The following is a 16640-nucleotide window of genomic DNA, read 5'->3' as shown; positions in this document are numbered from 1 at the left end:
ATTGAAGGGACCGATGCGAAGCATACACACGAGAGGAGACAGATGAAGGAGAAGAGGAACACACAGAATGTGGGTGGGGAGACCTCAAAGTCTGGCAACCCCCTATACACACTATAGTATATATATGTATAAGGTACAATCATCAGTGGGCGCTCGCCCAAGGCATGGGCGGGCAGGCAAAAACAATGCGCCTCTGACCCCAACAACCTCCCACTCAGAGGCGAATGTGCCGCTGAATAAGAGAACCTAGTCTAATGACTAATGTACAAGACTAATGAGTGAGAACCACACTCATCCAATGCCCATAGATGGTCTATAATCGTGTGCATCCGGCTGTCTTGCTCCCGTGTAAGTCCATACACCACCAGACATACCATACACGTCCTGCAAGTATGTATGCAATACCTGCATAACTCCCCCATGCGCTATGCCAGCATCAGTCACCGAAAAACTGATAGCACATGCTCCCACTGCAGCTGCTATATCCGGTCTCGAGATCAACATCTCGTACATGAGACCACCAAATGCTGATGCAACACTAGCTGCTAGCCGTACTGAACATGCATCAACATGAATGTCCCTGGCAATAGGCATCTCTGGTTGACTAGGCATGTCAACCCCATGCATCTCCTGAGTGTCTACAAAAGACGCATAATCCTGCTATGCAACCTCAGAGCAAGCCTGCTGCTCTAGTAGGTGTCTAGTCAAAGACGAATCTTGCACAACAAAATCCTCATGCTCACTATCAAACATAGTGCATAATAGCTGACTCTGGGATGGTCGTCACCTCCCTGACATCCATCAGGACAATTGGATCCACATGTCCTGAGATAACCATATCAGCCTCTAGCATGAGCATATCAAAGTCAAACTGTGTCACAGATGCCGCATCAACATCAATACTAGCAGTCAAGTCAATCCTATCAATCTGTGTTTGTAGGGAGCAGACCCACTCTACCTCTATATGCACAAACTCTGATAACTGTTGTGTCTCACTAGAGCAATCCCGCTCTACCTGTGCACCTACAGATATATCCTGCACAGCATCATGCTCAATCTCGAGCATATCAAGAAATGACTGCATCACAGCTAATGTCTCAGCATCCATGTCTGAGGTCTCATCCTACTATGACTCACTAGAGCTAACCTGCTCTAACTCTCCATGCATAGACTCCTACACAACTATCTCCTGTCGTGTCTCACTAGAGCTAACCTGCTCTACCTCTATCTCCACAGAGTCTACTGACATGTCTTGCATAGCTACTCTGTCTCCTGAGCATACTGGAGCGTACTCGCAAATGAGACACGTCTCATCTTCCGCTCCTCACATATCAGTAACGCAATTGAGACTATGCCATCTCGTATCTGATCCACGTGCATAGGGTAAAGCATGCCAACCCTGGCACCTCTCGCAATGACCAACGAACCCAAATGCATCGTAAAAGATTGCTCTTGAAGTGAAATCTGGCATCCACAATCTCTGAGCTGACCAACCGAGATCAAACTCACTCTCAAGTGTGGTACATATTGCACATGTCGTAGCAAATATGATGCACCACTCGGCAATGACAGTCTCATGTCTCCTGCACCAACTATGTCATGCACTGAACCATCAGACAAGTGCACACTGCCAAGCATTGCGCTAGAATAGCTACAAAACCACTCACGACATGACGTGACATGAAACGTAGCGTCTGCATCTAGCAACCACTGTGAAGGAAGTGCATGATCCTCATGCATAACAACATCTAGTGCATAACTCAAAGCAAATGTGACATCACCGTCACTTGTGTACTCAGACACTGCATTTGCTCCCTCAACTGTCAAATCAACTGAGCTAATTGCATCTCCGAGACAACCATGTCTCCTGCGCTGTCGCATACGACGAAAACAACGCCGTCGAATGTGCCCTGATGAATGACCATAATGCCAACATGTAACCTGTCACATATACGTGAATGCCTCTGTCTCTCACATGAGTACTGGATGACTCATATCCATCATACATCTCATGTAATCTCTGCCACAATGCTCTCGTAGTCATCTCATGCATAACAAGAGCAAAAATAGACTCCACAAGGAACAAGCGGATCATAGATAATGCCAGCTTATCTAGCTCCTGCCACTGATCGCTCGTCAGACATACTAGAAGGTCTACCTGCATCACCACTCAATGGTCCATGTAACCCTCGCTGTGTCGATGCATCAAGCATACACTCTTGCCATGCCGCAAAGTCTGACCCATCAAACATGCGCATCTGTGAGAGGTCACAATCTGATCGATCTCCTGTCTCTGCCATGAGAACAACGTAGCAACTAGCAGGCAAAATCGTGAGACAATCTCTGTCAAAATGAGCGTAAAGCTCCCACAGTGTCAATACATGAGCTGCTGTACTTGCTCTATCACAACACTACAATCCCGTAAGCTAATCACCAACAAGCTCACGCTGTGTGGTATCGATGCATACACGCACTAATCTCCCACCTGCAAAGAACACCGCACGCAAATCCTGAGTGCTACTTGCAATCGCAACCTCGATCGCATCAACGACGCGCATAAAACTCCTAGGAAAATTTCACCAGAGTTCTGGCAGCAAAACGACTATAAACCCAATACCCAAGTAACTGCCTGTGAGCTCAAAACCATGAGCATCCAATACGCATCAAAATCCGCACTCAAACATGCATGAAGTGTCTGCAAATCTGTGTCCCAAAATTGAGCTAAACCAAGCTCACGCAGTACCTATGTGCGAGCGCAGCTCAACCACATGTGCATAGATATCCACAGCCACATACATGCAAGCGTCAAAGCTCAAACAATCTGTCTGCCAATCCTGAGTGCAAACAAGAAAACTGTGACTACAATCCTCTCACGTAGAGCATATGCACATGACCTGCGAGCGCCCACACATGAGCAAAGTGTACCGCAATCGCATACATGAGAGAAATCACTCGTTGAAGCCTTTGAGAGAGAACCTGTGAGACTGAGAGAACACCCGCTCAATGCCTACACCACATCAAGCAAGACCGCTGAGACGAGCCCTATCAGCCAAGCAAACCACGTGACCAAACATGAACGTGAGAGCATGAACCATGCGTCCTGGCACCTGGCACCTGGCACACTTGTGCACAGACTCCCTTGTTGCTGCACAAACCAATGCTTCAATAGCCTCTGCTTGGATATCTCACAATGGACTTCTTCCCTCTTGTCTATCGCTACACACGTAGCATGTGTGTTGAGGGCACACAAGCATCGCCTCAACTAGAAGGACGCTCTTGCGCTGAATTCACCACAAGCCGAGGCTCTACGCCTAGCCCACGGCAAGCATATCCTACAATCTGCACATACTTTACATAGTGTCTCCATCACAAGCTTGAAGAAAGCTTCTCTCTCTCTCTCTCTCTCTCTCTCTCTCTCTCTCTCTCTCTCTCTCTCTCTCTCTCTCTCTCTCTCTCTCTCTCTCTCTCTCTCTCTCCGCTTTGCAAGTGAAGAACAAGGACAATGGGCTCTCTCTCTATCTCTCATGCCTTCATGGCTGCTGGAAAGGAAAAATGGCAAGCTCTTTTTCTCCCACACGCCTGCATTAAGTCGCCATGTCTGTGTGTGTATTGAGTGCTCAAAAGAGCTTCGCTCTTCACTCTCCTCTGCCCCAAGGTTGCAAGAGAGCCAAGCTCTTCACCTTCTTACTTCACGGCTTCACTTCTTCACCTGCACGCAGCTCTCTTGTGCTCCACTTTCTCTCTGTGATTCACCTCTTCACTATAGTCCCGATTTTCAGCTCTGCGCTCGATCTTCCCAGTGCTGCCCACACTGCCAGCTTCACACCACTGCACTCCTCTCACTTTGGATAAGGCCGAGAAGAGGTCGTTCCCCCGCCGACCTTGCTGAGAGCATCGCCAATGCTCAAGGCTCCAAGATCTGGTGTAGATCTTGGAGATCTGCACCCGCAAACAGCAACACAGTGCTCGAAGCTCCGCTGTGAGCCTCGCCCGTCACCATGCGACCACGCACACACGCATTGCGCACACGCCACACTCCACACTTTGATACCAGTTGAAGGGACTGAGGTGGAGCATACACACACGAGAGGAGAGAGATGAAGGAGAAGAGGAACACACAGAATGTGGGTGGGGAGACCTCAAAGTCTGGCAACCCCCTATACACACTATAGTATATATATGTATAAGGTACAATCATCAATGGGTGCTCGCCCAAGGCATGGGCGGCCGGGCAAAGGCAATGCGCCTCTGACCCCAACAGTGGATGTCCTTTGTGATAGTTTTGATAAGATGGGGTATGTGATCTCCAATGTTATTTTTTGTTTTCATTGAGGAAACCAGGTAGTGAGTCATATTTGGAGGTCACAGACGTAGATATGGCAGAATGGGGTCCTACATGGTGTGCAGTGAATGACCTATTTGAAAAGGACCTCACAAATGGGTGGAGAGATTTGTCTGGCAAAATTTTTCTTATTTGGGATGGCAATTATAGGGTCAGTGGTATGCATAGATTAGGAAAGGGTAAACTTTGACATAATGTGCATTAACTCCATATATTTTATTAGCTTGCATAATGTATTAACTCCATATGTTTTATTAGCTTGTTGGGGATGGTAATCATAGGTTCAAGGCGTGGTATGCATAGATTAGGAAAGGAAAACTTTGACATAATATACATTAACTCCAATCATAGGGTCAAGGTGTGGTATGCACAGATTAGGAAAGGTAAACTTTGAAATAATATGCATTAACCTCATATATTTAATTAGCTTGTATAATGCATTAACTCCATATTTTTTATTAGCTTGGTCACCTATACCATCCCAACATATGAGAGTGTGTGGTGCCTATTCATTGCCATTAACGAGTTTAGGGAGGGGAGTTCCTACTAGCACTTCAATCATAGAATGAGTGAGTCTTGTCTCGGATATATATTGCTAGACAAGTTTAGGGAGGGAGCTCCTACTAGCACTTCTATGATAGAATGAGTGAGTCTTGTCTCGGTTATCACTTGTATGCACTGCATTTAGGGAGGGGAGCTCCTGCTAGCACTTCAATCATAGAATGAGTGATTCTTGTCTTAGATATACTGCTAACAAGTTTAGGGAGGGAGCTCGTACTAGCACTTCAATCATAGAATGAGTGAGTCTTGTCTCTCGGTTATCACTTGTATGTACTACATTGTGTCTTTTCTCATGTACGATGATGATGTTTTCTTGTAGATTAACTGGTTTATATGTGGCTCCTATGATCTCACACGAGATCTTTCTCTTCCAAAAGTTTGGATTAGCTAACAAGTCCTTAATAATTAATCAATTGATCGAGTGACGATATTAAGAAGTGGGTGGAAATGGAAATGGCACTTGAGAACAATAAATACATGGTATGTTGCGCCAGCAACTGTGTTGTCCTAGGTTTTTTGGAAAGTAATGATCTTTCAAATACTTGCGTTGTCAATCTTCACTGTCAATCTTCACATTGCTTACATTCATTCATTGGCATTGATTAATGTGTTTACTTTGTGGATGCAAGCGGAATATTCTATGTCTATAAAAAATGTTGTAGAGTCATTGGAAAGGAAATCCATGACACTACAAGAATATACCAAGAAGTATAAGAAGGTTGTGAGGGGAGTGGAGACAACATTTAGGGATATAGCATACAAAATGCTTGCGATTGCAAATCCAGAAAATGGTGACGGTTTCTTTCAGATGCTATACAATTATGATTGGTCAAAGAAGGGGCTTGTCAGTTTGACAAAGGATAAGCTGTATAATCTAGCAAGCGATTGCAAATCTGGAAAATGGTGATGGTTTCTTTCAGATGCTCTACAATTATGATTGGTCAAAGAAGGGGCTTGTCAGTTTGATAAAGGATAAGCTATATACTCTAGCAAGTAGCTTCTTTAGGTTCACAAAGATTTGGAGATTCTTGTTTTTTCTTGGGTTAGGAGGTGCATCAAATTTGTATGCTCTATCTCAAAGATTAAGCCCACATAAAGTAAACTTTGAATGTCCTTCTATATACATGGGTTTTGTCTTGTAGGCCCCATGAGCTACTAGCTTGGCATGAGCCATCAACGGTATGGTATGCATCACTACCTCTAGAGGTAGTAGGACTCCTTTCATGTCTTCGTAGTTTTCACAAAAAGTAATCACTAAACTCCATGTGTAAAACTCTAGAGGTAGTAGGACTCCTTTCATGTCTTCGTAGCTTGTACTCCATTGGAAGATACCCACCTCATCCTCCAATGGAAAGGTGTCCCTATTCATCCATTTCTTTAGAACACATCATAACTCTATGCTATTCTTTAGTAAGAGTCCTAATGGCATATTCATGGGTGAGATATCGAGTTAAAGTAGTGTGCGCTTTTATCGCACGAGTCAGAGCTGGGGACTTGCCGAACACCGTATGCGAGCCACGAATGGCTGCAAGCATACAACCAGAACCTAGCAAGCTCAAACAGAAAGCAAAGTGTGTCACTCACCGCTCAAACCGCAGCCGTGAAGGATTCTCGCGTTGCAGTGAAGAAGGAGCCACCGTCGTCGCTCTACCGCCTCGCCACCTGCCGTGCCGCTAAACAGTGCTCGATCGCTCTCTCACTCACTCTCTCTCTCTCTCTCACACACACGCAGGAGAAGGGGAATGAGAAGATAAGGCAAGAGCACTCTTGTATTCAACACATGAGAATGAGAATTTTAGGGTTACATTTGACTCTTATAGGTGACTTAGCCGTTCACACATGGGCGCCCATACATGGCCGGCCGATCCTAACCCTTATCCTGCTGATATTCAAGGTGCGCCTCTCATCGGCGATCACCCAATCCCTTTATCCTTTACATATGGTGCCGACAAGCCCGGCCCATGACTCAGAATATTTAAATTAATTACATGACGTAAAACATAGTACGTCTCAATGTCCATCATAGGTTAACATGCCCCCCTTCCTGATGTAGATTCCGTCCTCTCGGAAGCTATGGTATGGTAATCTCGATAGGGTTTGTTGTGGTAGACTGTCTGCAAAACAGGGAAGTAGAGTGAAAGTATGCTGGAATTCAAAAGATATAAAGTGTAATAAATTCAAGCATGTTAGACCACAATGGATGTTGCTATGAGAACTTAGTTTAAGGGGTCACATGAATGAGCTAGTGTAGCAAATTAACAGGAGTTTAAAGTTATTGAAAGTAAATCAAGAGTTAGCAAGGTGTCAAAGGTTAATCAAGGTTTATAAGTGGCCTAAGTCAAGGAAAATAACCAAGCTTAATAAATAAATAGATGACCACAATGTGTCTACTCTAAGAACAAGTTAATACCACGAGCCTAGGGACACAAGAAACATCAGAGTTACAGGAGCCTTTTGCCTTTATTTCTTTATGCACATGATAATTTTTACACACAATGGCGACCTCCCTAAGGAAAAACTAACATCAATCCTGGTACCATGTTTAACACAAAGCATTATCCAGGAATCTATTAGTTCACCTTAGGCAAGGCTACCCCATACCAACCAAGGCATCGGTCTGGAGTAGAATACTCCTCGCCTACCAAGTGTCAATAAGGCGATAGGCCAACATTAGAGCACATAATAGACTTGCATTGCCATTTATTGTAGGCTTTTTTTTTAAATTTATTTATTTTGATCTTCGCTCCTGAACTATAATGTGTTCTTGCATCCTTTCGACCAAGGGCTTTCGACCAAGGGGAGTAAAAGCTATGTCCTAGAGGTCAACACACACACAGCCAGGTTGTTCAAACACCAAGATGGTTATAACCCTAGACTTAAGACAACCATATTCCAGGTTAACTAAAGACTTCATGCATTCTTAAGAATATAGCCAATAAGGTTAAGCTCATTAATGATTTACACTAGCACGTCAGGCAACTTCAAAACTAACTAGTACTTTGACAAGTTCCATGTGGTCATGTCTTCATTTATGCAATTAATTGGACAGTAAAAATGAAAGAGAGTGGGTATGGAAGAATTACACCTGTATTTTGGAGATCTCCTTGATTCGATGAGAGAAATGCCTGCAATTTGATGAGATATTTATGTATGAGCGTTGCGGCTATCTCAGGACTTGAAAGCGAATCCACCTTAAACTTTTCAACCTGTACAACCAACTAACAAGCACTATACCTTGAGAGGCACATCAGTGTGAAAAATTAAAGACTCGTTTAAGGAATCCAAACTAGAAAAAACTTGAAAACACTAACCTACCTACCAGTCACCACACTACTACGGTAAGAGGATGTTGTAGAGTCCCGGCTCTAGCCTTAAGGCTAAGCCTCTATCCACATCATCCAAATAAATAAAGTCAGCCTCAGTAGTGCCATGAGTTTCATCCGTCCATTCATCGTCGTCAGATATATCTTTTTCATTTTCCCATCCACATAGACTCATCAAGAATGTAACCATGCGAGGATAGTCATTTTGTGGAAAATAAAAGTTTTGGGCTATCGGGGATATGTCCTCTACGGAGTAGAGGTCAGTCATGGTCAATAGGCAAATTAGCCATTCTAATTCCTCAACATTTTCCTCTCTGGCTACTAGTACATTTATATGATCCAATTTGGTTTTAATCACACAGGATAGCACATGTGAAATATCTGAGAAAGGTACAGATGATACCTCTCACCAAAGGTGGATGAAGTGTGTGATGCTCTTGCATTTGCCATATTTGCAAACACAGATATAGCATCAGTAGGTTTATGATAGGTCAATCTAGTTCCTGATTGTATACAGATATTTCTCCTCTTTTTGTGCTCTTACTCTTTTTACTATTTTTTGTTTTTCTTTTCTTTTCTTTTTTATGTATGAAGCTATATATATACATCCCCTTGAATTTGGCAATTACATGGTCAGGGGAGAAGGTTAGGGAGGAAGCATTAAAATGTCAAGCGTGAGTACATGCTCCCCCTTTCCTTGGGTAGATCATATTTTTTGCAATGATGTTGCAGCCTCTTGGAACCAATTTGTCTAGCGGGTCATAGGTTGTGATGTGGGAAGATAGCTTTTTATGACCCTTGTGGCCACATCCAATTGCAGAGATGGTAGTGTACGCTCCCATCTAAGTGCAGCTTCTTCCGTCTTGGTGAGGTCTTGAGCAATAAAAACTGGTTTAGACTCCTCACCCGGATCTGCTAAGTCTATCTCCTTAACTACCGTAGGGCCATTGTAGACACCGCTACTCCCATTGGTAGGCGTTCGTTGGGCTTTGGTGTAGACCACTTTACGTTCCCCTATGGTAAATGATTTGAAATGCTCGGTTGCGGGGTGTAAGTCTACTGGTTCTTGTTGTGCCAGGTTTTTTTCTTTTAATTCTGCATCCTTTTGTTTTGCTGAGCTAACTCTTGGTTTTGCCGCCTTCTGGCAGTACGACTTAGTTTTGGCTTCTCTTCGATTTCTAATTGGGCGACGTCATGAGGTTGCGGAATACACCACATGACACTTTGGAGGTATTGTCCCCAATTATTCGCTAACTTCCGATGAGCGTCAATAGCTCCTACATAACTAAGCCATTCTGCAGTGGATCTCTCCTTGTTTATTGCAGTTCGTACATTAGCTCGATAGTGTTGTCGCTTATGTCTCGTTTTCTTCTTACCAAGTTTTTGATTTTTGTTTCTGTCAGATTCGAACTCACTTGGTCGATCTTCACTTGTGTCCCCCTCACAACTGCAGGAGGTCACTGTCCTAGGCCTTGAGTACCTTGCTTCCACATTTGGGTGAATATTTGATTCATCCCCCCCATCAGGCTCAGAGTCAGTTTCTTCTTGAGATTCATACTCAGAGTTGCATTGGTCAAAGTCTTCGCTACTTTCAGTGTCAGTGGAGTTTATCGCTTTCTCGCCATCAAGAGTCAAGTGCATAACACCTATCATGTTTATTGGCACTAACGGTGGCATATCTTGCCCCTCAGGTGTTACCCAACTTGTGCCTCTATTTTCCCATGTGTCTATGGTTGCCGCTAGGTGTACCCAATCCACGTTATCCGACTCAGTCATACCTGGTAGGACATCCATATAAGGAGAATCTTTCCCATCATCAGTCTCTTTTTTGCATGTATAGCAATACCTTAATGGGGCGGAGTGAATAGTGGTATCCGATCGATTATCGATGATAACCTTGCTTCCTAAAGGATGCGTGCGACCATTCTCAAGATCAACTCGAATGACAGAGTCCTGGAATTGTAGGTAGACATGGTTTTTCGACCAGTCATGCACCATTTGTGCTTCTCTCATGAAAGGATGTCCTAAGATCATTTGATATAACATAGGATGCTTGGAGAAATCCATTATAATGAAGGTATATCTTACCTTGTATCCCAGAACCTTGATCTTAAGGTCCCTTAATACCAATAGGTGTAGCAATAGTTCCGTTTGCCATCTTAACCACTATGTTTGTGACTTCGAGGTGAGGTCTCCCCATAGATTCCCAACAGTTTTTAGTCACAATGCTCACTCTAGCACCACCATCAAGGATTCCCTTTAGAGTTAATCCCTTGGTAGTAATGGGGAGGGTGGCATTAGATTTGTCACCTTCAAAGTACTGTCCCAACTTGTTAATAGGTATTTCCACCACGACCGAGTTTTCATCTAGGTTGGGTTGCAGATCCCAATGTTCCTCCTCATCTTGAAGCATATCGGGTCTATCCATATTTGCAAATTGTGGTAACCCCGCCTTCAGTTCTCCATTGAGAAATGCCCGAAGAGCTAAGAATAGCTCAGGATCTCCGTATAACTTGGATATGATCGTGGTTCCGATTTCAGAGGACATGAAATCCATTAGCTTAGACACATTCAACGGTACTTTTCGAGACATCGCCCCTTGACTAGGGACTGGTGAAGATGGAATCACTTCCTCTTCGATGGGGTCAGGCATTCCCTCACTAAACATTCTTTCAAGCAAGAAGGGTGTTTTCCCACTTCTGGATGTCCTATCCTCACTTTCTTCCCGAATGATACTAGGTATAGCTAACGGTTTATGGCTCCTGTGAGGCTGAACTTGTGTAGGAGACACTGTGTCTGGAATTTTGATTCTTCTAGGGTCTGCTGGCTCCAGTTCTCTTTGTGTTTCTTCCACCAAACCCCTTAAGTGTTGCACTTGTTCAATCTCCTCAACTGGGTTTGGGTAAGTTCCAATCTTTTTCTTGAGGGTCTTTGGCCCACGTGGCTTGTCTTGGGGAGTCTCAGTCAGTTTGGGTGGCCGAGAGGGCATTAGCTGACTTGGTTGTGGGGCCGAGGAAGTTTCCTTTTGTTTCCCCTGATTCAAGTATTCGCTTGATTTCTCTTCGTTGAGCTCCTGAGTGGGGTCCTCCCTTAAGGTAGTGGCTTTGGTCCCCATGGTTTCTATTGAATCAAAATCATCTTCAGGATCATTCATATACACGGGGTCGTCTGCTATCCCTATGTTAGTCTTTGAACTAGGCTTGGAGCTCGTGGCATTAAGCGATCTCTTCCACCGCGTTTTCTTTTTCTTTGCTCGAGCAATCGATGCAGTATCCCTCTCTTCGAGAATGTAGTTTTGATTTTGAAGCATTGACCGTGTAACTACATTCACGGGTACAACAAGTATGGTTCCTCGTGCCTGGTGGTGACCTCAACCAAATTCAATGGCGTAATCTTGGGTGCATTAGGATTATGTGGACATTGAGCAATCAAATGATCTATGCCACAACGATTACATGTAAGTACCGGCATTCCCGATGTGCTCCCTTGATTTGGTTGCATTTGAGTAGCGATCTTCTGTAGCCTATTAGGGCACTCCGCTACATGATGTGGTCCACCACAATTGTAGCATTGAAGAGGTGGTCTCCTCGCCAAGGTATTAAGGTTTTGCCCTCTTGTGGCGAGAGCAGCCGCTTTTGATATACAGGCTTGACTTGCCCGAAATAATCCTCCATGTAGTACTGGGGAGTCATTTCAAACGTATCAATCCCATATGGAGTAGTGGGGTCTATCTCCTCTTCATAATCCCCACACGCACTATGTGACTCACAACCCATCTGGTTTATAGGGGTAATCCTTGGATGTGGAGGTTGTGGTCCTAGCACTGGCGGTGGTAATGGCACAAACTGGACTACATTGGGGTTCCTTAGAACTATGTGCTATGACGGTTGCTCATCGACAGGTGGTGCAGGCATCAACGCGGGTACTTGAGGTGTGTTTGACCAAGCTAATGGTGCTTGATTTGCCAACATACACTTAAGTACTAGGCAATCCTTAGATTGATGGCCATACTTACCACATGCATTGCAATTCCCATTGAATTTAACTCTGAATGTGGGACATTCACTCGTACTATATGGTCCTAAGCAAACCGAACACCATTGTTACTCTCTCCTTGGGTACATATGGCTATTCTGAGGAGCTCGATTACCCCTAAAGTATTCTTGGAGAGCCTTAGTAAGGTCGGTCACAGACATTTCGGATATCTTGGGCTCCTTAGCAATAGGTTTTACCGTCATTGACTCCTGCCCAGATACTTGCGAACTAACGGATTTTGTCTCCGAAGACACCTTTTTACCTGCAATCATCAAGTTGTCTTCTAACTGGATTGCATTGGCAGTGACTGCTTCCCATGTTGTAAGACCTCTAATGACTAGGCCATTGTATATGTCCTTTTGGCGCAATCCTCGGATGAATCTATCGAGCAGTTGGTTGTTATTGAAGCGCTCATCGGGAGTGCAGAAGGAATTTAGATGCTTTAATCGACTAATAAAGTCTCTCACTGACTCCCCTTCCTTGCGTTCAGCTTTTTGGAGTTGAGATGCTACTCCCCAAAGCACACCCTCATGTATGTATTCTTTTAAGAACAATCTCTTGAGAGTGGGGTAGTGAGTACACTCTTCATTCGATACCAATCTCCGGCTTTTCCACTCAAGGTTAAGCCTAAGGCTTTACATTTATGTAGCTCATTGTGCTCTTCCAAGGAATCACACACGTGTTCAAAAACTTCAATGTGCTTCCTAACATCCTCGTTGCCCCCACTGAAGTTTTGAGTGAGCTTAGCCACTTGTACCGCCTTGCTTCTGGGTTCTCTCTCAGGCATGCCCCGCATGTTTTCCGCAATAGATCGTCCGATCGTCTGAGCAAACGCTGCGAGATCACCTAGGTGAGCAGGCATAGCTGGTGGAGGCACTTCTGGGATAGCCTGGTTGATAGGAGTTGGCGTTGGTCTTGGTATGTAGGCAGCTGATGTAGGATATGATATGTGACTAGTCCTAGCTCCTCTTGGATAAGGGTTGTGATAAGGCGGTCATGGAGCATATGCCATTGGCATACTAAGAGGCGTAGGAGCTACATGAGCATGAGTAGCGATAGGTACATATGGTCGATAGGAACTGGCACGCACTGTTGTAGGTACTGTTCCACTAAATAGCGGTGTCGTACTAACTACAGTGGTAACAGGTGCGCTTTCTGTCATGCTCATCATCGGAGTAGGCATTGTGGATTCCCTAATGGAAAGTTGAGCCAAGGTTGGAAAGCTAAAGTTACTGCTCGTGGGCTCAACCTGCACTGAGACTCCAGGCGAAACAACATACGAAGGGTCTATGGGACTCACCAAGGGAGTCTCCAATTGTGATAGGGTTGGTTGTTTGGCCTTGCCCATATCCAAAAATCTCATAGGGCCAGTGGAAACTAGGTTCACTCCCCTATTTTGCCTCTCAAATTAGATAATTCTATGAATAACCTCACATATCATTTGTTGTTGCTCCTCTAGATTAGTGGCGCTAGATGTAGATCATATGACTTCTAACCAACCTACATGGTAGGTATAACCCATGTATAGGTCAGTCAGAGTCTCCGTGTGTAGATCATATTCCCAATTTTCATTGAGAAATATCCCATCTAGACTTGGTGTGCCAAACGGTTCTCTTGAAGTGGACGTAATGTCACTTCTTATGGATTGACTTCTAAAGACCTCTACTTTAGGGAGAGCGTCAGAAGGTGGTAGCTCAGTAGGGCCTTCATTAAACGAAGTGGGTAGAATATCCACATGGCCACTCTTTGGGAGGGTAGGGTTACATGAGATGTGAATGGTGAATCCACTACCCCTCCTTCATTACTTCGCTTGTCGCATGTAGCTCTACTAAAGGTCTCTATTAGATGACTAAACATGCTAGATCCGGGTTGTGGGGCCCACACTGGCATGTTTTGGCTTGCCTCTTCAGGGTTCTTGGTAAGGTGCCCTTCCATGGCTTCGGAGTCAGAGGACGAGTCACTATCCACTATTCGTGGATCTTGGGTTGCACTTCCTTGGGTTCCAGCAGCTGAAGGCCAAGATGCTAATGTAGAGGGATGGTGTGAGCCTGCGTAAACTGAAATGCTTTCTAGTGGCTCAGACTCTAGCACCCGACTAGAGCGTAGATGCATGTGACGTGGGTATCCTATGGGCGTTGGTAACTACCCATGAAGCTCACACAAGTGGTTTCTTAGGTGTTTCGCACCCCGTTTTTACTTGTTTTTATATTATTTTTAACCCGTTTTTAACCCCCTTACTTATGGTCGAACCTGAACTAGGGCGTGTGATAGCTCGAGACGAGCGTATCGTTTAAAGGGTCTTGGCATGCTTTACAGCACAGTGTTCACCTATCCAGAGCTCCTGTGGTCCTCAAAATAGTCTATTTGCTTGTGGGGGAAGGAGTGAAGGCCTATTTGCTTGTGGAGGAAAGGGTGAAGGCTTTATCCCACATGCTCACTTCACTCCTTGGTGGGTGGACTACATATAGAGCTCCACTTCCCTTAAGCTCTCACTTGAAAGAAAGCTATGGAGGCTCACTCTCCTATATATATATATATCAAAAGATCGAGGCCGGGTCGGGGTTTTTTCTTTTCAAAAAATTTTTCTCCAAATAAAAAATCTCTTTCCTCTCCACACGTTTGTTTTTTTCATAAAAAAAATAATTTGATTTTTTTTAATTTAATTTTATCTTCTTCTTTTTTTGTGTTTTGTTTTGTTTTTTCTTTTTTCTTTTTTCTTTTTTCTTTTCTAGGGTTTCTTTCTGGGGTTTGGACTTGGCCGCAGCGTTCCTCGCACACGCAGGCCTGGGGATTCAAAAATCCCCTTCGTCTACTCGCGCCACGCGCGCAACTCAAAAAACCAGACAACAGAACACGGAACTAGAAATCGACCAGGGGAACCAGAATTGCAGAACCAAATTACAAAACACGAAAAAACATCCACCACATACACACAGTCGCCTTTCCTACAATGCAAATTTCACTTCACGCAGCAGCCCAAGCTGCAAACTGGAGCTTGGTGCAGGGCATCTCCCCGGCAGAGCAGCGGCGCCAAAAATATGCGCTTTTACCGCACGAGTCAGAGAGCTGGGGACTTGCCGAACATCGTATGCGAGCCACAAATGGCTGCAAGCATACAACCAAAACCTAGCAAGCTCAATCAGAAAGCAAAGTGTGTCACTCACCGCTCAAACCGCCGCCGTGAAGGATTCCCACGTTGCGTGCAGTGAAGAAGGAGCTGCCGTCGCCACTCTACCGCCTCGCCACCCGTCGTGCCGCTAAACAGTGCTCGATCGCTCTCTCACTCACTCTCTCTCTCTCACGCACGCACGCAAGAGAAGGGGAACGAGAAGATAAGGCAAGAGCACTCTTGTATTCAACACATGAGAATGAGAGTTTTAGGGTTACATTTGACTCTTATAGGTGACTTAGCCGTTCACACATGGGCGCCCATACATGGCCGGTCGATCCTAACCCTTATCCTGCTGATATTCAAGGTGCGCCTATCATCAGCGATCACCCAATCCCTTTATCCTTTACATATGGTGCCGACAAGCCCGGCCCATGACTCAGAATATTTAAATTAATTACATGACGTAAAACATAGTATGTCTCAATGTCCGTCTCATAGGTTAACAAGTAGGGATATTATGCTCTTGGTTTTCATGCTCCACTCTTTCCCATGAAATATTCATGGGTGAGATTAACGATTCAAAATAGGGATATTATGCTCTTGTTTGCATGCTCCACTCCTTCCCATGGTTGGTAGGCATTTATTGTTGGCATCGGTTAGTTATCTACCTCCTTTCCTTGAGATTTTCCTATGAGTGGTAGTGATTCATGGGTTATGATTAGTGGTCTAATCCCTAACCCTAAGATATCTATGTTTCTCATAAATGTTGGTTTTAGGTAATCCACAAATAAGAAATTGATCGTGTTAGTCCTAGCTCTAGGTGCCTACTTTAAACTCTATAATCCTTTCTTCAACTTGCACACATATTCTGGATACTTCGGGTGCACATATCCTTTTTGGCTACTCCATTAAACCTCTTCCTAAAGTTCCCCATTCAAAAAATCATTTTTGACATCCATCTGATGCAACTCCCAACCTGTAGATGTAGCCATAGCAATCACTATTCTCACACCATCTTGGCAATTGGAGTAAATATATCCTCGTAGTCTAAGCCATAGGTTTGTGTATAACCCTTAGCCCACTACTTTGAATTTATACCTTTTAATGCTTCCATATCATTTTCTTTTTACCCTATACACCCATTGGTATCCATCTTGTCCTTCAACGACACCAAATCACATATCACATTTACTTACAATGCATGCATCTCTTCATCCATGGCTTTCTCCCATTCCTCTTTTCCAATTACATCTTCAAAGCTCACTGG

The 16640-nt window shown here is 44.3% G+C and overlaps 1 pseudogene; it reads right to left on the bottom strand.

The window, feature by feature from the left end:
• Positions 1 to 291: 291 nt before the first annotated feature.
• Positions 292 to 2558, bottom strand: LOC147637892 (uncharacterized; annotated as a pseudogene).
• Between the last annotated feature and the right edge of the window lie 14082 nt (positions 2559 to 16640).

Source organism: Cibotium barometz, chromosome 6 (assembly GCF_041138505.1).
Source record: "Cibotium barometz isolate CiBa-2024 chromosome 6, ASM4113850v1, whole genome shotgun sequence".
In the NCBI taxonomy this organism is placed as follows: Eukaryota; Viridiplantae; Streptophyta; class Polypodiopsida; order Cyatheales; family Cibotiaceae; genus Cibotium; species Cibotium barometz.
This window is presented reverse-complemented; position numbering and strand designations above follow the sequence as displayed.